At 49.4% G+C, this 23,061-nt stretch overlaps 1 protein-coding gene across 1 annotated transcript in view; it reads right to left on the minus strand.

The window, feature by feature from the left end:
* Positions 1–23,061, minus strand: part of MECP2 (methyl-CpG binding protein 2) — a 68,306-nt gene that overhangs the window by 11,838 nt on the left and 33,407 nt on the right.

Here is a 23,061-nt window from a genome sequence, read left to right on the forward strand (position 1 = left end):
CCCCCTGCTGTGACCACTGTGAGGCCTTCTGCCCCACGCCCACCCCTAGCATGCAGGACAGTAAACAGCTTGTACAGGTGGCATTCTTCTGGATAGAAACACCATGTGGCTTCTTAGTACACTGCCTTGGAAGAGGCCACTTTACAAGCCGTGCCCAGGGGCCTCTGGGCTTGCTGGCTAACAAGAGACCCTTGGCTGCCGGAGAGGGAGCTGCCCACCCAAAACGTGGGCAGGGCTACTCTTCATGAAGGCCTGGCTTGGGTGTTACTATGGCCTCTGTATTTTAGATTTTCTCCCATGCGTGCTTGACCAAAAGCAATTGTGGGGCACAGGACGACTTGCTGATGGTGACACAGCCTAGCGCTACCCCCCGGGGAGGTGGCACACAGCACAGTGCTGTGGTAAGAACACGCAGGTTTGGAGCCAGCCAAGCTGAGCTCAAACCCTGACTTGGCAATTTCTAAACATGGACCTGAGCAAGTGACCTCAACATCCCATACCTCAGTTTCCTCATCTCAACAATAGGTACCAACACCCCAGAGGCACTATATAAAGACTGGCCAACTCGGGCAATCGCAAATGGTTGACATTCCCTTATAACACAGGACCGCCTCGACCAACGACCACCCAATGACCACCGGAACGGAGGGGCAAAGACCAAGGCACAGAGGAGCACCCTCCCCGTTCCTCCTCAACTGGCAGAGCTCCTTCCCCATACTTTGGCTCCACCTGGCAGGGTTCCTTCCTTGTGTGTGTCAGAAATGATCACCACGAGGCCCTGGGCCCTGGAATCAGATGTTCTCAGGCAGGGCTTAGAGGGCTGGAACATGACCCGGGGCCGGGGAGGCTTGGGAGGAATTGTGGGCTCGGGATCGGCTGTCTGCTGGGCTCTCAGCAATTCATTCTAGAAAAGAATCAGACTATTCCTGTCCTCAGTATCTTAGCCCTAGAGCTGTCCGGTCCCATATGGCTTGTGTCAGCACTGGTCACTGCCTCACGGCCGGTCTGCCCCAAGCAACTTCCCCCTTGTTCACACAGGGGAGACTCCAATGAAGGCACTGTGGTGTGCAATGCAAACCTGATTCAAATGATGTGGGTAAGTTGCCAAAGGCATGTTAGTATCAGGACTGGGCACCATTAGGACATGCCTTTTTTGAACAGCTCAAGTCAGGGGTAGGGAGACAGGCTCACCCCTGAGATTCTCCCCATCCTGGGTTCTCCTCTAGCAGTTCAGGGCTCTGAGCCTGGCTCTCACGGTCACCCTGATTCAGTCCAAGGCCCGTAGGAGACTTTTTCTTGCTGAAAAGTGAGGGTCCCTAGCCTGTTACAGCACGGAGCTTAGTTTTCCATTTTCACAGTCTTAGCTTCCCAGCAGGAAATGAAGAAGGATCCTGGGAAGCTGGGCGTGGCCTGCAGCCCACCATCACATAGGGGAGAAAGGGAGCTTGTCAGCATCAGAGTGGTGGATGGACTGGAACAGTCACTTTCACACAGTCTACAGGGGCGCTGCTGAAGGCCAGGGCTGCTCCCTGGAAGCTGGACAGTCCTGGAGTCAGAGAACAACACTGCACCCGTGGGAAAGGTCTGGCTTCTTCAGAATGCTCACTTATATTCCCCAAATAGTTTAACCACTGTAAGGTCAAGTACAAACCACATGTCCCAGGAACTCCTCTTAGATACAATCAAGGGTGTCGATGCCATCAATGGCAATCCCTTCTAGAACTCTATCCTCAAGAGACACTCCCAGAAATGCAAAACACAATAGGTGTAGGAGGTTATTTGTAATGGCATTATTTTTCGTGGCCCGATACTGCAGACAACTCAAGACAGCTGCCAGCAAGGGTGTGAGGAATGGGCAACACCATGGCCACAGCATGGAGAGCCATGCAGCTGGAGAGGGTGGAGCCCCTGCAGATCGCCTACAGATCGATGGATCATAGGCCGCCTTTCGCCTTTCACGTGATCAACGAGGTAAGAAGTGCTTCCTAGTCCTGGGTGGGTGCGAATGAGGGAAGGTACAGGCACAAGGTAAGACGTCTTGGAATCACGTACGAGCTTACATCATAACCAAAATGAAAATGAAAATAAGAGGTGACAAAACCATACTATATTGAATACAAACACAAACAAATGAACTGTGTATCAAACTGACAACATACCGCAGAGAAAAGATTTATTTCAAATATCTCTGACCACAGTGCTCTGCACATCCTTGGTGGGATATATCTAAGACCGAGTATGACACGTCAGGGGCAGGGAATGCACCCTGTGTCCATGGAGGGAACCAGGCCAGCCCCTGGGAGAAGTGGGTGGTTGTGGTTCTGAGGTGGCCTGTGGGGGTGGAAAGGCAGGGGAGTGCTTAGAAGGAGAAAGGGAAAGTCAAAGGACACAGGGGCTGGCTGGAAGGGCTCCTTGCACTAGATGACACTGTGGCAAGGGGAGTATCCAAAAGAACACACTGACTGGAACACAATGAGGGACAAAAGAGAGAAAAGCCTACAGGAGGCAAGGGGGCAAGCCATATGGCTATGTGCCAGAAGGTTCTGGGCAGCAGAGAGGCCTCAAGAGAGATGTGGAGGGCTTTGTCAGGTTCCTACTGGGGTGCCTTGGGTGGGGGGTGGGATGAGGGCTCTTATCTTCAAAGGATCACTCTACTTTTCAATCAGAGCAGACTGTGGGGAGGCCAGAGAGGAAAGCAGGGAAGACCCGTGAGAAGCCTGTCTTTTTAAATGTTTGTTTATTTTTGAGAGACAGAGCACGAGCAGGGGAGGGGCAGAGAGAGGGAGACACAGAATCCGAAGCACATTCTAGGCTCTGAGCTGTCAGCAGAGCCCGACATGGCGCTCGAACCCACGAACTACGTGATCATGACCTGAGCCGAAGTTGGCCGCTCAACCATCTGAACCCCCCAGGCGCCCTGAGAAGCCTGCTCTTGCAGTGGTCTCCTTGTGGCCCAGGGTGCAGACAGCGGAGGGTCTGGGATGTGATGAGGGGTGGAACGACAGAGCTGATAGGCAGGCTGGTGCGGGTGAGGGGAGGGGATGAACTGAGGATCATGGCCAATGCCTAGGAGGATGGTGGTGCCACTGACTGAGGACAGGGAATCCTGGGCCAGGAACAGGGGCTGGTTATAGCCACCTTGACAGAGGTTCAAGGAGAGGAGAACGTAGCTCTTTGATACTAGTCACAGAGGGGAGACCAAGCTGTGCCCAGACTCTGACTCGGGCCCAAGTGAACTGTTCGGGTTTTTTTAAAAAAGCTTTTTATTGTGATAAAACAGTTATAACATAAAATTTACCTTTAAACCCTATCTAAGTGCATAATAAACAAACTTTTTTTTTTAAAGTAGGTTTCACGCCCAGCGTGGACCCCAATGCAGGGCTTGAACTCATGACCCTGAGATCAAGACCTGAGTCGAGATCAAGAGTTGGACGCTTAACTGACTGAGCCACCGAGGTGCCCCATAAACGAACTTTTAATAGCACCAAAGCTGAGGAATAAAAGGGCCTTTAACTCTGTGATATTTTGGTTCTTTTATTTTTAAAAAATGTTTATTTTTGAGAGAGTGAGCGAGAGAGCGAGTGTGTGTGCGCCTGCAAGCAGGGGAGGGGCAGAGAGTGAGGGAGACACAGGATCTGAAGCAGGATCCGTGCTGGCAGCAGAGAACCCGAAGCAGGGCTCGAACTCACAAACCGTGAGATCATGACCTGAGCCGAACTCGTACACTTAATCGAATAAGCCACCCAGGTGTCCATATTTTAGTCCTTTTAAGTTAAAATTCTGTGAAGCAGCTATGACGATATGGTGATTTTCAATTCTGTGCACTGAGGTGCACACAGGTGTTGGCTACTTTATTTTGACTGCTACTTCTCTACAAAAACAAATGACAAAAGCCCACAAAGAAGCCTGGAGGCCATTCCACTGGGCGTGGACTGGAGGTAAAAATGCAAAACAGGTAATCCACCTGCTCAGTCCTAGGGTGCCCCAACTCCCTAAGGCCTCCCCACCAGGGGTTTATGGAGTTTGCTGAAACACATACTTTTTCAGACACCAAACGGCCCTCTTTATCATCCCTTGAATCAGACCACTTACATATGCATGCACACACAGAATCTTGAGATGAGAACGGAGCGAGCACCTAGTTCCCAAGTTCATATATTCTGGAGTTGAGAGTACCCTCAGAAAAGGCACCCACCCAACTCTTCAGGGTTACAGATGCAAAGGAAGTCCAACCACACAAGACAACTCATCTGAGGTCACAGTTGAGTTGATGTGTGTTCATCAACCACCCTTGCCTTGAGCCGGACTCTGCCAGGGGGTGGGACGTCAGAGCAGAATTAACATCATTCTTTGGTCTTCAAGAGCCCTGTTTAGTCAGGGGGACAACGAAGTAACAAAAAAACAGTGGCAGCCTTCCCGGCTCCAGGCACAGGGGAAGCCCAGAGATGGGGATTCCCCGGAGGAGGAAGGCCTGAGCTCGGTTTCGGGGCTGATGGAGCTCCATCAGCTGGCAAGAAGGGCTCAGGACAGGCCAGCGATATCAACAGCCCCATCCCTAGGAGGAGGAGCGACTAACGACGCCTATCCTGTGTAAGCAATGTCTCTGGACTGGCCCCTTTCTCATCTTCTTCTGGGTTAAGATGGCACTTCTGAGAAGCCGTCCCTACTCCTGCCCCACCCCCCAATCCCATGAGCAAGAACGCCCTACGCACCCCAGTGTACTTGGAATACACCACTATGTAGGTCAATGCCCCCTAGACAGCGTGTGCCTTCTTAACCGTCATCTCTCCACTCGATGCACAGGGCCAGGCACAGGAGTGCCAAGTGGCCACCACAACCCAGACGCTGTGCTACCTATGCTTCTTTTGATGGCTGTATCCCTTTGACTAACAGCTTTGACGAGCACGGGCTAGCTTAACAACAAAGCAGGCACGCTCTGAGTAAGCGAATTAATGATGAGTTTGGGTGCTACTGTAGCCTGCTGAGTGCTGGCGGGTTGGAGCTGGCAGGGGACGAGGCTGGGGCAGTCACAGTGAGGGCCTGGGAGCACAGGCAGTGACAGTCTATGGTGATGGGGAGGGTGGGGTCACGGGGGCAGCAGTATGGAGGATGGCTACACTGGGAGGATGGGCTCTGGGCTTCCAAGGAACAGCATCAGGTCTGTAGATGCTCCTCCTGTGCAAACTACGTAAAATGCTAGACCGAACGTCTTCTAGAAGACACTGGAGAAGACACTTTAAAAAGTTTTACCTGCACTTGCAAGCTGGTGAAAAAGCAAGGAATATACGGTTTAAAGAGTAAGGGAAGGAAGGTAGGGGATCCTGTTGTACGGAGAAATCTGGCAGGCGCCCCCCCTTAACAGGTGATCAAACTGAGCACCACTGGCCATGGCAGAAGTGCCATGCAGGAGGACCATCAACACTGTCCCATCCTGCAAGAAGAGGTAACTAAGGTCATAAGGAAACAACTGGAAGAGTCCAAAGAGAGGGGGGCATTCCACCCAACTGTGGAACTGGACCCTTCAAAACCGTCTGCGGCCTGGAAGAAAAAGTTCGGGAGCAGCTCCCAATTAAAGAGGACAGACAGCACGAGGCAACAAGCGATCCGGTACCGGCCCCTGGTTCGAAGGCACTAAATGGGTAGTAATGGGGCATATGGGAACATGAAGATGGTCCCATGTTAGCACGGCGCCAAACTCCTGAGGGTCAAAGTGCACCGGATGCTCTTAGGAGTGTGATGCAGCGGCCGTGACTCAGGGAAACGCATGGTACTGACATGGCAGCACGGTTGAAAAGGGGTGTGTGGAAGACATCCGTGTCACCGAAGCTGTGCTGGTTGACAGCAATATTCTGAAGCAGTTTCGGGCAAGCTTTCTAACAATGAAAGGGAACACCTTCACATTACACGAATACATTAAGAGGGACAGCTGGAATCCCTGTGGAAGTGCCTTTGTTTAGTGGCTCAAAGGCCCACGATGTTTTCCACAGTGTTATGCTCTATATGGTGAAGCTGTGAGCGTGAATGAAGGGAAGGTGTCAAGATATTTTCCGGTGTTTAAAAAAAAAAATCCTTGCTGAAGGCAGCCCTGCCTAGGACCCTACTTTAAATGTCAAAAGAACTGTGCGGTAGAATCTGTGTCTCATGTGCAAAGCAGCACAAATCTGGGGGTCACGGCAAAAAGGGTCGGCTGACGGCAATGCTGGGTGCAAATGCCAGCGGGGAACTCAGTGTGCCCTGGTGTTCTGTGTTTCAATGAAAATTTTAGCCAGAATCATCTCTGGTGTCGTTAGCAAGCCCTGGTTACCAAATCACATAGGTTCGGCGTGGTGTACCCCACGCATTTTTCCCCATAACAACTCTTTTTATTGTGTCATTTGTAGAACACGGGATTTTTTTTTCCAGAAATGCACATATCACATTGGAACAGAAAGGCCTTCACTAACCTTAAGTATCTACGAAGCATGAAAAGCTCTTGAGTAATAAAACATTATCTAGTAATTGTGCTGCTAGAACGCAAACATTAGATCCAATCTTTTCTTTGATCTGGTGAAGGAAAATCAGAGTTGCAGGAATCTTGTTTTCGAGCCAAATCACTGTATCCCAAGGGGTTTGATGGAGAGCACTGCCTGTACTTTGATAACGGAAGGAACCTACAGTAACCCTGCGGAAGACCGCTCTGGGAAGCTGCACCCGGCACTCGTTTGGCCCCAGGCTCCTGTACATTACAGGGGTGCAGGCAACCAACGGTTGGCAGGTGCGGCTGGCCCAACAACTGAGACTGAGGAAGGACTACTCAGTCCCCAAGGCTTTCGGATTACAAAAGAAAAAGGCTACAAAGCCAGGTGAAAGCAGCGGCTGAAAGGTGCTTTTCACCTGAATTGGCATCCAGCTCCCTCCAAAGTGAGCTCCAGGGAACCTTCCAGAGGCACAGCAATATCCCGGTCCAATCTCGGTCATGTTCGCATGGGGCCAATGTCAGGATATAGCACTTCTCAGCACCTTTCATTTCTAGTCACCCATTCCCTTGAGTTGCAGAAGGAGCCCAAGTATCACAGTGGGGCCGCGACCCATGAGGGCAAGGTGGTGGCTACTTCCTCAGGCGAAAGGCCAGGGAGCAGAGGAGACAGAAACGGCCTTCTGGCAGGGGCTGCTTCCACCCTGCAGCGTCATTCACTCGGTGCTTCCAATCCTTCCTACCCTTGGTCTGAGCCGCAGAATCTCAGAATCGAGGCGGCTTCTCTGCATGAATCAATAAAGGCAGCAGCACTCTGAGATGCCAGCTTCAGCCCCTTTAGAGATCTGAGAGAAATCAAACTGGCACTGGAAGAGAGTCTCAGTGGTGTCTGGGGAGCAAAAGAGCAAATGGGGTTCCGCTCAAAGGCTATAGCCGTAGAACCTGAAGTTCAGTGGCTCTGAATTCAGTGTATTTTTTTTAATACCCCAGTTTTCAGAAGATGCAAGAGAAACCGCCTATGTTTTCAAAAACTAAATAAAATACAGCTCTTGACAGTCAAAGGGAGAATCTTCCCCAAGTGATGGCCCCTGGTGCCACACACTAGCTCTCCTCTTCACAGCACGAGGCCGTCACACATGGGCAAAGACAAGCAGGGCCCCATCAACACTGCTGCTGTGGAGAACAGGCAGGCGGCAGCTCCTGAAAAGGTCCAACATGGAGTTCCCACATGACCCAGCAAGTCCGCTCTAGGTGTAGACCCAAGAGAACTGAAAACAGAGACCCGAAGAGATATTTATACACCTGTATTCACAGCAGCCAAAAGGTAGAAGCAACGCCTGTGTCTGCTGACAGACGAGTGGACCAGCAAAATGTGGTCTATCCATACACTGGAATGTTGTTCGGCCTTAAAAAAGAAGGACATTCTGACCCAGGCTACAACATGGATGAACCTTGGGGACCCTGTGGTGAGTGAAATAAGCCAGCCACGAAAAGACAAATACTATATGATTCCATGCATAGGAAATGTTTAGAGCAGGCAAATCCACAGAGACAGAAAGTAGATTAGTCATTACCAGGGGCTGGGAGTAGTGGGTAACAGGGAGGGACTTCTCGAGTCTGAGTTCTTTAGGGGTGATAAAAATGTTCTGGGACCAGGCAGAAGTGATGGTCGCAGAACACTGTGAAGGTACTAAATGCCACTGAACTGTACACGTTAAAGGATAAATTTCACGGTATGTGAATTAGATCCCGATTTTTGTAACATCCCGCTAAAATGACAGCTGACTTTGTCTATTGCCCTAAATCATAAAGGTAGGTTTTATGATGCCCCAGCAGGACTCAGAGCCCGCAGCTGTCTCCAAGCAACCCTGGCTGGCTGGCCGCAGGAGGAGCCCAGGCAAGTGGCCGTGCCGTCTGTCTGAGGAAAAGAGGCCAGCGTGGAACCAAGGGTGATACATGCCAGTAGACTGGACCAAGCTGACCTGAATGCCATCTCTGAAGCCCAGGACATGGTAACCATGACAGCTGGAAAGAATTTAGTTCAAGAAGCTTAATGACATACAAAGAAAAAAAAGTTTAATGACTAGGCATTTAGCTGAGTTGAAGGTTGTTGGCTAAATATTGAGGGCGTTTGATCCATCTTTTTTTTTTTTTTTTTTTTTTTTTTTTTTTTTTTTACTGTGGTAAAACACACATAAAATTTACCATTAGCGGCACTTAGTACATTCACAGCGTTGTGCAACCATCACCACTATCTAGTTCCGGAACATCTCATCACCCCTCGGGGAAACCCCACACCCATTAAGCAGTCATTCCCCCAGGCCCCCTTACTTCCTGCACTCGGCAACTACTAATTTTTCTGTCTCTATGGATTTTACCTGTTCTGGACATTTCATATACATGGAATCATACGATATATGGCCTTTTATGACTGCCTCCTTCCACTCAGCATGTTTTCTAGGTTCATTCACGCTGTAGTGTGTATCAGAACTTAATCCCCTTTTACGGCCAACGTTCCATTGTATGAGAACACCACACTTTTTTATCCCGTACGTCTGCTGATGAACACCCAGGTTGTTTCCCCCTTTTAGATGCTATCACATCTGTGTACGAGTTTCTGCATGGGTATGTGTTTTCAATTCTCTCGGGTCTGTACCTAGAGTGGAAATACTGGGTCCTATGCGAATTCTATGTTTAACCTTCTGAGGAACTGCCGGGCTGCTGTCCACAGGGTTTCCTTTGGAGTTGATGAAAATGGTCTGGAACTAGACAGAAGTTAACGGAGGGCAGCAGAAACCGCTTCCACTCTGGAATGCTTAGCGGGTAGGGGCAAGCTTTAAACAGAAGTGATCACAGCGAGGCCGCTGGGAGTGGTGCGAAGCAACGTTTCATCTCACCGACTCACTCATTCAGTAGCTGACATCCTTCAAGCACCTTCGAGGTACGGCAGATAAGCTGTGCCAGGGCCGGGGGCGCTACAGCAAAGAGACAAGCTTTCTACCGGCACCCGCTTCTCTTTCTGCTGGTGCTGACCATCTTCTAAAGCAGACAGTACTGAAATCGGCAGTTGTGAGGAGTGTTGTGAAAGGGGAGACCCCAGAAGGGAGGGGAAGAACTCCAGAATATGAATGAAATGGCAACACTGTGACCTGAGGATGTGAGGCTGCTGGCGGCAGGGGGGAGGGTCCAAGATGGTAGAGCTGGTGAGGTTGTGGGTCATGACGGCAACCCAAGCAGGGTGGCTTCAGCCGCGGCTGTCTCCATGAAGGCAACTGTGGGGGAGCTGGCCAGAGGAGAGGAGAATGGGAGGAAACCAAGAACCCAATCCTCATTCCTGATGTTTCTGCTATTTCGTCTCTTCCCCTGGAAAGCCCATGTTGTTTGACCTTGCTCTCCATTCTCTACCTTCCACAGCCAACAACTTCTCTTCCATCACGTTCCCCGGTGCCTTTGCTCCTACATGCCGCAGGGTGCTCGTGGTGATCCTCTGAGCGAGTGCCCGGACCCTGGGCCTCCAGTGTCCTCATGACAAATATCCAGTCTTTTAAAAAACATTTTTTTTTTACCATTTATTTATTTTTGAGAGAGAGATTGACAGAGCAGGAGCAGGGGAGGGCAGAGAGAGAGAAGGAGACACAGAATCCCAAGCGGGCTCCAGGCTCCGAGCCGTCAGCACAGAGATCGACGCGGGGCTCGAACCCACGAACCGCGAGATCAGGACCTGAGCCGAAGTCCGACGCTCAACCGCCTGAGCCATGCAGGCGCCCCGACAAATATCCAGTCTTCAACATCCCAGCAGCCAGTTTCCACGTGCACTCACATATTTGCCTTTTTGGTCCCCGGCAGTACATTCCCACAGCTACCTCTTCCCCCACTTTTCCGTTGGTGCTGTTTTCTTCTTACCTTTGTATACTTTAAGTTTTACAGACTTTTATCAGAACGTTGGCTGCTTTTGTTGAAGAACAGAATATCTGCCAAAATAAATTTTCAACAGAAGCAATATGTGTTTGGGGGGAAAAAAGGGGCAGAAAGGAGATCTCCAGTAACGGATGAGAGAACTCTGCAGAAGAGCCAGCTCACTTTGTTTTCCTTACTGTGCCTCCCCCTATAGTGTAGGTCACCTCCTATCTGCACGCCCGACAAGCTTCTTTTTCCCAGTGATGACGTCTGAGCCCACTGAAACGGCCAACAAAATAGAAAAAAGAAGGGAAATCTCTATCGGTGCTGGCAAATAAGGGTGCCAGCGACGGCTGAGGTACTCCGAGAGACTGTTGTAGATGCGGCGCCATCGGGCTCCGTGTGAGTCCCGTACTGGTCGCACTGCTCTACCCTGCTCAGATACGGGAGTGCAGGAGGGACCCGTCAGCGAGGTCTGCACACAGGACTCCCCAACAGCCCTAGGAAATCTTCAAGGTCACAACAACAGGACCTCGGAGCCAGGCTGGCCTGAGGGTGGTTTGCTGGTGGCAAATGGAAGGGCCTGAAATACCACTAGTGCCCTCCACGGAAAGGCCAGTTAATAGGCTGGGGGGTTTCCCCGGGGAACTGCTGAGAAGGGGGAGAGCAGAGAAGGGCTGCAGTGCCCCAGGGAGCCCGCACTGCTGGAACACCCAGAAAGAGACACACAGGTACGGATGGAGGTTCCACCTGTCCCAGCAACCTCCCCAGCAGCAGCCTGGGCCCCCGCCCTACACCGACCCTGGCTTTGGATGACAGGGGTTCAAAGTCATGGGGAAGCAGTGGGCAAGCAGCAGGGACTAAAACCTCCACCCCATAGATAACTCTGGGGACTGGCTAAAAAAGTAACACACCTGGTGACAAGAAAAAAATCTGCACATTCAGTCACTTCCCTGTGTCTAAACACTAACCAGGGAGAAAATACAACGGGAAGATTGAATACTGTTCTTGCAGCCCAGAGCCCACTGGAACTCCCTTCTCGGAGCTGGCATTTACCTGGAATGAGCACGTGTGAACAGCCAGAGCAAGTATGGGGGACAGGGCTGTGACTTGCTTCCTATGACCACTTCCACTTCCACTGCATCACATAGCACACAACAGGATCAATTCCACATGGGTTAGAGAATTAGCTTCAAATGGCTGGTTACAACCTCCCACGGACTTGCTCCCTCCCAATCTCTAATAAAACCTAGAAACAAACAAAGGTGGCAAGAGGTGTGAGGGGAAGACTCTGTCAAACAAAGGAAAGGGACATAAAACCTGCTCAGCAGCCTACTGGAGTTCCTGCCCTGCCCCCAGAAGCCATGCTGGGGAGCCAAAATTACCCAGAGACCTTAGCCAATAAGCTGGAGAGAAGCAACTGGGTGGAAGTCTGTCACTTTTCCTTTTAGACCCAGGGACTACAGAACCTCCTGCTGGGAGGTACCCAGCAAAGTGGGTGGGTGGGGGCTCGACTGCTCTGGAGTAGAACACAGACCCAGGGAACTGCCCAGAGCCTGGGGTGTACCCTTCGTGCATCCCTACAGGAACAGTATAGATGTCCCTCAAGCAGTTGGAATGAACCTTGGTATAAGACATTTTTAAAAAATTTATCCATTTTGAGAAACAGAGACAGAGAGTGCACCTGCACGGGCGAGGTGGGGGGAAAGGGGGCAGAGAGAGGCAGAGAGAAAATCCCAAGCAGGTTCCACGCTGTCAGCACAGAGCCCAACACAGGGCTCAATCTCACAACTGTGAGATCATGACCTGAGCTGAAACTAAGAGTTGTACGCTTAATCGACTGAGCCAGCCAGGTGCCCTGCTATAAGACATTTAACACAATTCTTAAGAAAGAGAGAAGAATCCAGAATACTGCTAACGACTACCCCAGGGCACGGCTCTCCCAGTGTGCAACTTCTTGCTGACCACACAATATTGGGCCCATGAGAGCCCAGAAGAGAAAGCGGTGAGAAAGGATGCCAAGAGACCAGGAAGAAAAAGCCAGGAACTCCCCCACTGTACCAAAGCAAACAGAGTATCTGGAAACAGCATGGTAACTCTGCAAACATATTATGGCCAAAAGAGGGGGGAAAAAAGGAATAGGGAGGGAGATGGCTCAGGAAAGGCCAAGTCTCCCACCAAGAAGAGAACACACTGCAAGGAAGAGAAGGAAATTCCTCACAACTTTGTAAGAACATGTTCTCAATAAGAAGGCAAAGATGAGATGACAAAACACAGTAAGATGAAAGGGACAAATTCGCAACCTAGACAAACTTCAGACTAAAACACACCATTTCAGAGCTAATAAATACATTCACAAACAGCCAGAAACAGAACATATATAGCTGAAAATCAAATCAGCCAAACAGTGAATGCAGATGGAAAAAACAAGAGCTAAAGCAATTACAGCAAAGCTAACAGCATTGGAAGAGAGACAAAGACAATCCAACATAAGGATAATTTGTGTCCCTATAGTAGGGAACCCAAAAAATGGAACAGAAGAAGCTACCAAAAATGTAAGAGAACAGACCTGAAACAAAGATGAACTACATTTGCATCTTGAAAGAACACAATGTGTTCCCAGGAAAATGTGATAAGGAACACTTCAGTGAGACACACTCTGCTCAACCTCCTCAACTTCAAGGATAAAAGAAAGAATGCTTAGCCCAAATGTCCATCTATGGGTGAATGGATAAAGAAGATGTGGTATATATATATATACAATGGAGTATTACTTGGCCATCAAAAAGAATGAAATCTTGCTTTGCTATTCGCAACTACATGGATGGAACTGGAGGGTATTACGCTAAGTGAAATGAGACAGTCGGAGAAAGACAAATATCATATGACTTCACTCACAGGGGGACTTTAAGGTACAAAACAGATGAACATAACGGAAGGGAAGCAAAAATAATATAAAAGCAGGGAGGGGGACAAAACATAAGAGACTCTTAAATATGGAGAATAAACAGAGGGTTGCCTGAGGGGCTGTGGGGGGGGGTGGGCTAAATGGGTAAGGGGCATTAAGGAATCTACTCCTGAAATCATTGTTGCACTCTATGCTAACTTACATGTAAATTTAAAAAACAAATTAAATAAACATTAAAAAAGATACAAAGAAAGAAAGAATGTTTCTGGTATCCTGAGGGAAAAAGAAAAAGCAAACGACTTCCAAGGGGCAGACATCAGCAGACCAGGAGCTCTAACCATCTATATGGTCCCAAGGCAGCTCAGTGCAGTGGTGGGAGCACAGGCTTGGGGCCAGCCTGCAATGAGCTCAAATCCTAGCACGGTCATCTGTGCTGTGTCCATGAGTGTGCAACACACACCGAGCAGAGGTCAGAGGTGAGGTCAGGGAGATGGGCAGGGGCCTGATCCCTGGGGGAGGCCTCTCTGAGAGGAGTCTGAACCCAGACCTGAAGGAGGTGAGGGATGAGGGAGTGGGTCATATAAAGTGGGGCCCAGATATAAGGAGCAGAAAGAGCCAAGGCCCCGACCTAGGAACAATCTGGCATGTTCTAGGAAAAGCAAGAGCAGTGGGCTGGAGCCAAGTGAACAAGGAGGAGAAAATGAACTAAAAATGAGGCAGGCTGGCCCATGTAATTTGTAGGGCCTAGTGCAAAATGGAAACTCAGGACCTCTTGTTCAAAAATGGACGAGGGGGCGCCTGGGTGGCTCACTCAGTTGAGCATCCGACTTTGGCTCAGCTCATGATCTCGCTGTCCGTGAGTTCGAGACCAGTGTTGGGCCCTGCGCTGACAGCTCGGAGCCTGGAGCCTGCTTTGGATTCTGGGTCTCCCTCTCCCTCAGCCCCTCCCCTGTTCAAACTTTCTCTCTCTTAAAAATAAACAAACGTTAAAAAAAATAAAAAATGGAGAATTTTGAGATGGCTACAGTAAGACATTAAACCAAGCCCGGTTAGGGGCGCCTGGGTGGCTCAGTCGGCTGAACGTCTGAGTTCGGCTCAGGTCATGAGCTCACAGTTAGTGGGTCTAAGCTCCACGTTGGGCTCTGTGCTGACAGCTCGGGGCCTGGAGCCTGCTTCGGATTCTGTGTCTCCCTGTCCTGCTCATGCTCTGTCTCTCAAAAATAAATAAACGTTAAATTTTTTTTTAATAAATAAAATATATAAATAAACCAAGCCTGATTCTTCTAGGCCCCAGACATTATAGAGGCTACATGCCCAGGAAGCTGGCTTTGGTTCCAGGCAATGGATCCTGGATTTCATTCTGAGAGATAAGAGGCCCCCAGAGGAGTGACATGACCAAATAAAGTTTTAAAAAATCATTCTAACGATGTGGAAGATAGAGAGTGTTAAGAGGGGTGAAGGGACAGTGAGACACAAGATGTTGCATGGTGAGCTCACAGTTGGGGTAGTAAATGTTTACTAGGGATGGACATCTGTGAAAAAAGGGGGCAGGAAGTGGACCTGGGAAGAGGAAGAAGCTGAAGTGTACCACAGGCCCAACAAAGTGCCTGAGCACCTTGGATAGAGATGGCGGGGTGGGACGTCGTAACCCCACCTCAGTCACCTCAGTGCTGCCCTGAAAGCGGCGACATGACCTCGGCAAGGAGGATTCTGCAGCTGGAGCCCAGCAGAGCCCAAAGGAGTTGGAGGCCGCCTGCGGACCACACTCCCTGCAGTGACCTCTGCGCTGCAAAGGGGCCAATGCAGGGTGTAGGCACTGGCAGTAGAGGGTGTGTGTGCGCTGGGGGCAGGGGAGCACAGATCAAGGGTTCTGACCTCCAAATTTGATGTTTTCAACACTGAGGCATTTCACCTTCTAAAGATCTAAAGGGCAGCTGGACATGTGAGTCCGCAGTTTGCGGGAGAGGTCTGGGCTAGAGACAAATATCTGGGGGTGCTCAACACAGAGGTCTGAAGAGGCAGGTTGGGGCACCTTGGATGCCAAATGTGGACAACCCTCTCCCCACTATCTGTAGTTGTGATGAGAAGGAGTCAGCAAAGGAAGTAGAGGAAGAGAACCAAGGCAGAGGAAGCACGGTTAGGTGTATCTGCCCAGATTATCGGTGGCAAGAGACAGAGACCAACTCTGGCTGACTCATGCAGACAAGGACTTGATCAATAGGCTACTGGAAGATAGAAGGTGGTGACGTTTCCATGACAAGAATGTACTTAATACCACAGAACTGTACGCTTAAAGATGATTCAAATGGTAAGTTTTGTTATGTGTATTTTACCACAATAACAAAAATTAAAGAGAAAAGGCTCCCCGGTGGCCAGACTATCCTTAGAAGGCTGGAGGCAGAGGTTTGAGTCTAGCTGGCCAGGAACAACATTCCAAATCTCACTGCTGTCAGGCAGGTGCAGGGCAGCTAGCGCTGCCTCTGCCACCCTGCAGGGGGCAGCGCTGACCACCGGCACCACGGCCAACGCGTGGCCCAGGAACTTGTCCTTTTTGCAGCCCAGACGCTGAGCAAAGGCTCCTCTCCTGGCCCTGATCCCCACCGAGGACGGGTCTGACCAGCATACGGGGCACACACCCATACGCTTGTGCATAGCTCAGGCCATTCTCTCTGTAAAGAACCAGACAGTAAATACTTTCTGTTTCGCAGACCACATGATCTCTGTCACAAACATTCAACTTGCCTGGTATACTGGGAGAGCAGCTACAGACAATGCATAAAGGAAGGGTGGGCTGGGATGCAATAAAACTTTATTTATAAAACCAGGCAGTGGGCCAGATTTGACCTTGGGATATAGTCTGCCGACTGCTGCCCTGGCTGAAAGGGAAACTAAAAAGGAAAGCATCTGGCATTTTAGTGACTACAGTCAGGTCACCTGGCCTCCCATCAAATTCATAAGGTGGAGGGAGAGTTCCCCCAAACAAAGAAGGGGGCTCAGATGTGAAATGAGGTATCTAAAAAATAAAACTAAGCCAGTGATGCTGCACCAGAAAGGGTGGGGTCTCCAAAGAGACACACAAGGAAGGAAGGGTTTCCAAGAGGGAACAACCACGTCAAGAGGAAGACTCGCCACTGGCCGTGACAACATGGCCTCCCACGGGGGGGACATCCACGGGGGGCTAACAAGACTGCTCCGTGGACTCTGGGGGAAGGAAAACTTCCACGGACTGGGCTGAGCAGAGTGGCAAGTGAGGAGGGGGAAGGCGAGGAGTCAAGTCTTGAAGAGCTTGGCCAAAGGGCTAACAGAAAACTGCGTGGGAGCTGAGGAGGGAGTGCACAGTGAAGATGGGAGATTCTACAACATGTTTGTATGGCGACGGGCATGAGTCACGAGAGAGAAAACTGACAGGGTCCCGGGGAGAGTGGAATCGGTGAGCTAGGAGCACAGGAAGTCTGTGTCACCAGCGGAGCTATTAGAGCTCTGTGGGTAGAGCAGTTTCCAGTGATGACAAAGTCCAGGCTGTGATGATGGCAGTGGGTGGCAGAAGTCACTGCAACAGAGGAGGTTAAGGGCCATCTTATATGCACACTTAAGTCACCTCTGGAATGGAAAGGACTGGGACACAGGAACAAAGACTGTGGGCCTGGCACCAAATCCTCGGCAGAGGGGGACCGTCTGGGGCAGCGAACAAGCCTGCGACAGGGAGTGTGTGAGCTTGCAAAGCGGAGTGGCATGAGTGTCACAGCGTGCTTTTTATGAGCATGGATCCTGAATACAGAGGACACAGCTTCTCCTTCTCCCTGGGGTCTATGGGCTGTGTGACCCATGTGACCCCAATGTGCAGTCAACAGTCTGTTCTCTCTGCATGAGGTACTGGCAGGGAGCCAGGACTGCAAGAGAAGGATGTAACCCAAATAAGGCCTGGGGCTTAGTAAGGGCTCTCTTCAGGAAGAGACACCTGAACTGAGTCTTCAAGAGTAAGTGGGCAGAGCGCCTGGGTGGCTCAGTGGGTCGAGCGTCAGACTCTTGATTTTGGCTCACAGTCCGTGAGATCAAGCCCGCGTCGGGCTCTGTGCTGACAGTGTGGTGCCTGCTTGGGATTCTCCCTCTGCCCCTCCCCTGCTCTGTCTCAAAATAAATAAATAAGCTTTAAAAAATAAGCAAGAAGGGTAAATGTGGCAAGAGAACCATGGACATAGCCAGGAGTATGAGGGCAGGCAGCTGAGGGGTACATGTATGAGAAAAAGAACAGCACCAGAAGAGGACAGAAAGAGGCAGGGGTCGTGTCAGGGGCCCCAATGCCATTTGAAGACAGTGGTGCTGTTCTTGGGTTTAAAGCAGGGGAGTGAGAGCTGACTCTGGGGACGTCGTGGAGGAGAGTTGGCAAGTTACTGCAGGAGTCCTGGGAGACGAGGGCTTACACCAGGTTGGTGGAGGACGGGATGTAGAAGACAGAGGTGGCAGAAATAAAGGAACGGGCGGGCAAGGGTGGGCTGGCTCCCCGGATGTGGACAGCAAAGGGTGGGGCCGGGTCCCAGTTTGCATGCCTGCTGCTGCTATCAACTGTGACAGAGACCAGAGGACATGGGGTTTGGCTGTCTGGTCTTCAGATCTATCCACTTTACTTTGGGGGAGGTGGTAGGGCAGGCAGTGAGTTGAGGAGAAAAGGAGGGAGAAAAAAGGGCGAAAAAACTTCAAATGCCTCGGGTAAAATCTGACTAATGTGCACATAACCCCACGTGCCTTTTCTCACATGAAGCAAAACAAGTTTTATTTCCTTCCAACTTCTTTTTAAGTGCCCTCTGTCGCCACCTAATGGGATGTCAGCTGAAACCCAGAGACTTACCTGTGGACTGCCCGGTGGGCAGTGGGAGGCTCCTGAAGCGGGGCCGGGGAAGGGGCAGCATTTGGGTGGAAAAGGGCCTGCCCAGCTAACTTGACATGTGTGACACCATCTCTAGGGGCCATGGGACCCCCGACTGGAAGATCAGAGCTTCCTGGAGCTCACAGAGCTACTCACTCATTAGAAATACCTTGTTCAACCTATGATCGTTTTCCAGACATGCTCTGACCTTGATTTCTCTGCGCTCCCAGGACCAACTGTCAAACTGAAGTGTACTGAGGAAACCACTGTGTTGTCATCCATGAAACTCTTACTTGGTGGACAAAAATTCTGGGGTACTTGAGTTTAGCTGAGCTCAGTTTTGGGTTCTAGTGTTTCATGTGCCACCTTTAGGTTTAGGTTTATAAATCTGGGAATGCAAAAACCAAACTCCTAGCGAAAAGTCTTAGCTCTGGGGACAAAATAAGGAGCTACAGCCCTCGCTGCGTATTCATATGGTAGAAGGGCAGGAGTGAGCTATTAATTCCATCATGGGGCCCAGCCCTCACGTCCTCTTCTAACCCTAATTACCCTCTAAAAGCCCCCCCCCCCCCCCCCCCCCCCCCCCCCCCGTCTTCAAATACTATCACATTAGGAGTTAGGGAGGGAACATATGAATCCTAAGGGGAGGGGACAAACACTTTAGTCCATAACAATGGAGATATTTTCTATTGTTAAATGGAAAATGAAAAGACAGTGTATGGCACTATGTACACTGTGTGACACCAATTAAAACTCAATCTGAGAGATGTTAGTACAACAATGCGAATGTATTTAATGCCACTGAATTGTACGCTTAAAAATGATTAAGACGGGGAGCCTGGGTGGCTCAGTCGGTTGAGCTGACTTCAGCTCAGGTCATGATCTCGCGGTTTGTAAGTTCGAGCCTAACATTGGGTTTACTGCTGTCAGCCTGTCAGTGCAGAGCCCGCTTCGGGTCCTCTCTCCCCCTCTCTCTGCCCCCCACCCCCACTTGCACTCTCCTCCAAATAAATTTTTTTAAAAAATGGTTAAGATAGTAAAGATTATATGTATCTTACCACAATAAAAAAAAAAAAGCCTCAGTCCAAGAGAAGGCAAGAAAGAAAAAAAATAAAGAACAGAAAATGTGGAAAAATCGGAATGTACAAAATGGCATAAACAAAACTACATTACTAATTAAATAGATGTTAACTAATGGAACAGATTTTATAAAAATCCAGCTATCTGCCATCTTTCAAGAGCTATATCTGGGGCACCTGGGTGGCTCAGTCGGTTGGGCGTCCGACTTCGGCTCAGGTCATGATCTCACGGCTCGTGAGTTCGAGCCCCACGTTGGGCTCTGTGCTGACAGCTCGGAGCCTGGAGCCTGGAGCCTGCTTTGGAGTCTGTGTCTCCCTCTCTCCCTGCTCCTCCCCTGCTCACACTCTGTCTCTCTCTCAAAAGTAAATAAAGATTAAAAAAAAATTTTTTTTTAAAGTGCTACATCTAACCCACAAAGACACACAAGTGAAGAAAATGAAAAGTGGTAGTGCTGACAGAAAACACAGGTGATGCAGTGCTACTACCACCAGATGAAGTCACATTCAAGCCGGAAGCACTCTTAATTATAAAGACAGTCACTTGAACGATCTCGCGGTCCGTGAGTTCGAGCCCCACGTCAGGCTCTGGGCTGATGGCTCGGAGCCTGGAGCCTGCTTCCGATTCTGTGTCTCCCTCTCTCTCTGCCCCTCCCCCGTTCATGCTCTGTCTCTCTCTGTCCCAAAAATAAATAAAAACATTGAAGAAAAAAAAAAAATTAAAGACAGTCACTTGATAATGTCAAAGGGTTCAATTCACCCAGAAGACAGAACCATTTCCCTCAAAATAAATAATAGAGCCCAAATCAACAAAGCTTATGAAGACACTGATGTGTCTGCCAGCACAGAAGACTGAGACACGTCCCCCAGCGGTGGGCAAATCAAGCAGACAAAATGACAGTAAGAAGAGAGGATACTTTCATAACCCAGTGAACGAGACTAGGGAGGTGAGCTCACAGGGGCCCCCGCACTCCCACCTGAGAGCCCGACATTCTGCTCAGGCAGCCACGTACTTGTCAGCAAACTGCAAGGGCAGATACCACAGACAACGTTCTCAGACCACGGTGCAGTTTAGCTAGAAACTTGGATTTTTACAACGGCAACTAGAAAACAATCCATAAAACCACATGCTTGGAAATGAAAAAAAGAAAAAAACCCACATTTCTAAATAGTTTTTCCGGGGGCACCTGGGTGGCTCAGTTACTTAGGCATCCAACTCTTGATTTCAGCTCAGGTCATGATCTCACAGGTTCATGAGACCGAGCTGCTGCATCTGGCTCTGCGCTGACAGTATGGAAACTGCTTGGGATTCTCTGTCCCTTCCTCTCTCTGCCCCTCCCCTGCTTGTGTGTGCTCGCTCGCTCTCTCAAATAAATGCACGTTAAAAATTTTTTTTATTTAAAAATTTTAACGTCTGTTTATTTTTGAGAGAGACAGGGAGAGTGCGTGCGCACACGAGCAGGGGACGGACAGACAGGGAGATACAGAATCCGAAGCAGGCTCCAGGCTCCGAGATGTGAGCACAGAGCCCGACGTGGGGCTTGAACTCACTGACTGCAAGATCATGACCAGAGCCGAAGCGACTGAGCCACCCAGGCACCCCTAAAATTTTTTAAAAATAATTTGGGGGAGTCAAATAAAGGATCATAAAGGGAATTAAAAAACCCTTTCAGCTGACTTTAAGTGATGACAGTACACATCAAAACTTGATGCATACATGTGAAATAGTTTGCAGGTCAGCTTTAAGTGTTTATATTTGCAAAGAAGGAAATCAATGGGTTAAGTCTATAATTTGAGAAGCAAGAAAAAGAAAACTAGAGAATGTCCTCCAAGAAGATAGAAGATATACAGAGATAAAAGCAGAACGTAATGAACTGTAGACACACACAGCAATACAGGACAAAAATGCCCCAAGTTTGCTCTTTGAAAAAGTAATAAAACCAACAAAATTCCACAAGACAAGGAAAACAGAGGAGGAACAAGTAAACAATACTAGAACAAAAAAGGGGACATAAATACAGATGCTATAGAAGTTTATAAAAGTTAGACACAACTTCATGCTAGTAAACTTAGCAACAGAAAAAATGGACAAAAATATACCTTAGCCACACTGACCCAAGCAGGTGCAGGGAAAATAAAATTAGGTTTCAAATTGTGTGTACGTGCACAGAACACCTCACAGGAACTCTATCAGATCCTGGAAGCGGCTGTTCCCTGCAGAGGGGCCAGGGTGGCAGCAGGAACACTCACAGACCAAGGGTCACCCTAGAGTGTGCAGTTCGTGAGTTATGAACAATGTGAATAGGTCACCCACTCAACAGTGGATCCAAACACGCCTGTAGACAAGGAAAGGCCTTGCCTGGCTGGGTGTGCAGGCTGATGGGGAGTGAGCTGCGTGGCAGGAGCAAACCCCCAGTATTAGCTGGCACTAGGTGTTCTCGCTCCTTCTCACCTTTACAAATTTGGTAGGTAAAAATGGCATCTTTGTTTTCACTTGTGTCTCTGATTATCATTGAGGTAGAATTCTTTTGCTATCTTCACTGGACAGCTGTACTTCTTTTTTTAAGTTTATTTATTTTGAGAGAGACAGAGAGCATGAGAGAGAGAGGGAGAGAGAGAGAGAGTCCCAAGCAGGCTCCGCACTGTCAGTGCAAAGCCCGACGCGTGGCTCAAACCCACGACCTGTGAGATCACGACCTGAGCTGAAATCAGGACTCAAGACACTTAGCCCACTGAGCCACCCAGAAGCCCCCTGTGCCTCTTCTTTTATAAATTTCCTGTTCACGCTCTTTGTTTGTTAGCGGTTGACTAGTTGTAAGTTTGCAGTAAGAGCTGCTGCATTCAAGTCTAGACTGGAAAGGAAATTTAAAATTCTCCCCAAGTGCACTCACAACAAGCAACTGTGGAATAGCCCAAGATCATTGTTCCCAGTGTCCAGCTGGAAGCATTAGGCCTAGAATGATTCACTGGATGGTGGTGATCTGCAACTGAACTATTCCAACACTTCAGACTCACCCAAATCCCATAAAATTGCACCCAAACATACAGGCATGCGTGCATTCATTCACCAAATAGCCTCTGTTTGTCAAGCACTGTGCTCTTAAGGAGGCCAGGGTCATTCAAAGCGGGCACCAGTAGTGCTTCCTATCCTTCCTCACCTGCTTTCCAGAAGGGCCCTCTGACCTGCTGTCAGTACTCTTAAGTTACTAGGCCATTACCCAGACAATATATAGTCAACCAAACAGCTCAGACCAGGACGGTTTCCCCAATACTTTCACAATCATCACTTGACCATCTCACTGAATGCTTGGCAACACAGCAAAGCAATGTCGTCAAGGGTAACACAGGCTCAAGGAGGGAGAAGTGACCTGACAGGTAGTAGGTGAGAGCTGGGATTTAATCCTAAGGTGACATGGCTCAAGAACCTATGCTTGTCTACTATACTTAAGATAAAATTGTGAAAGTAGCATGTTTTTACCTTCCCTAGACCCCATGTATTACATCAAGGTCCTGTGCTGCAAGCAACAGAAACTAACGCTAGTTAACTTCAATCACAAAGGAATTCTTCGGCAGATCTGGAAATGGAGAAAAGACTAGAGAACCAAGCCCAGAAAAGCAACTGCTCAACTGAAAACGCAGCCACAGTTATACCACCGGGGTCGTCTGGGTGGACACCCAACCCTGGGCACCACCACCATCATCACCTCGTCACTGGATCAGCCCCTACTGCTGGCTTCCTGATACATGTGCCACCACCATGACTTCTCTTCTCACTGTCCCTCAAGAGTTGAGGTGCCTGAGGACAGTATGGGTTTGGCCAAGCCTACATCTCACGACCATCCCCTAGCTTCCAGGGAGCAAG

Source organism: Felis catus, chromosome X, assembly GCF_018350175.1.
Source record: "Felis catus isolate Fca126 chromosome X, F.catus_Fca126_mat1.0, whole genome shotgun sequence".
NCBI lineage: Eukaryota > Metazoa > Chordata > Mammalia > Carnivora > Felidae > Felis > Felis catus.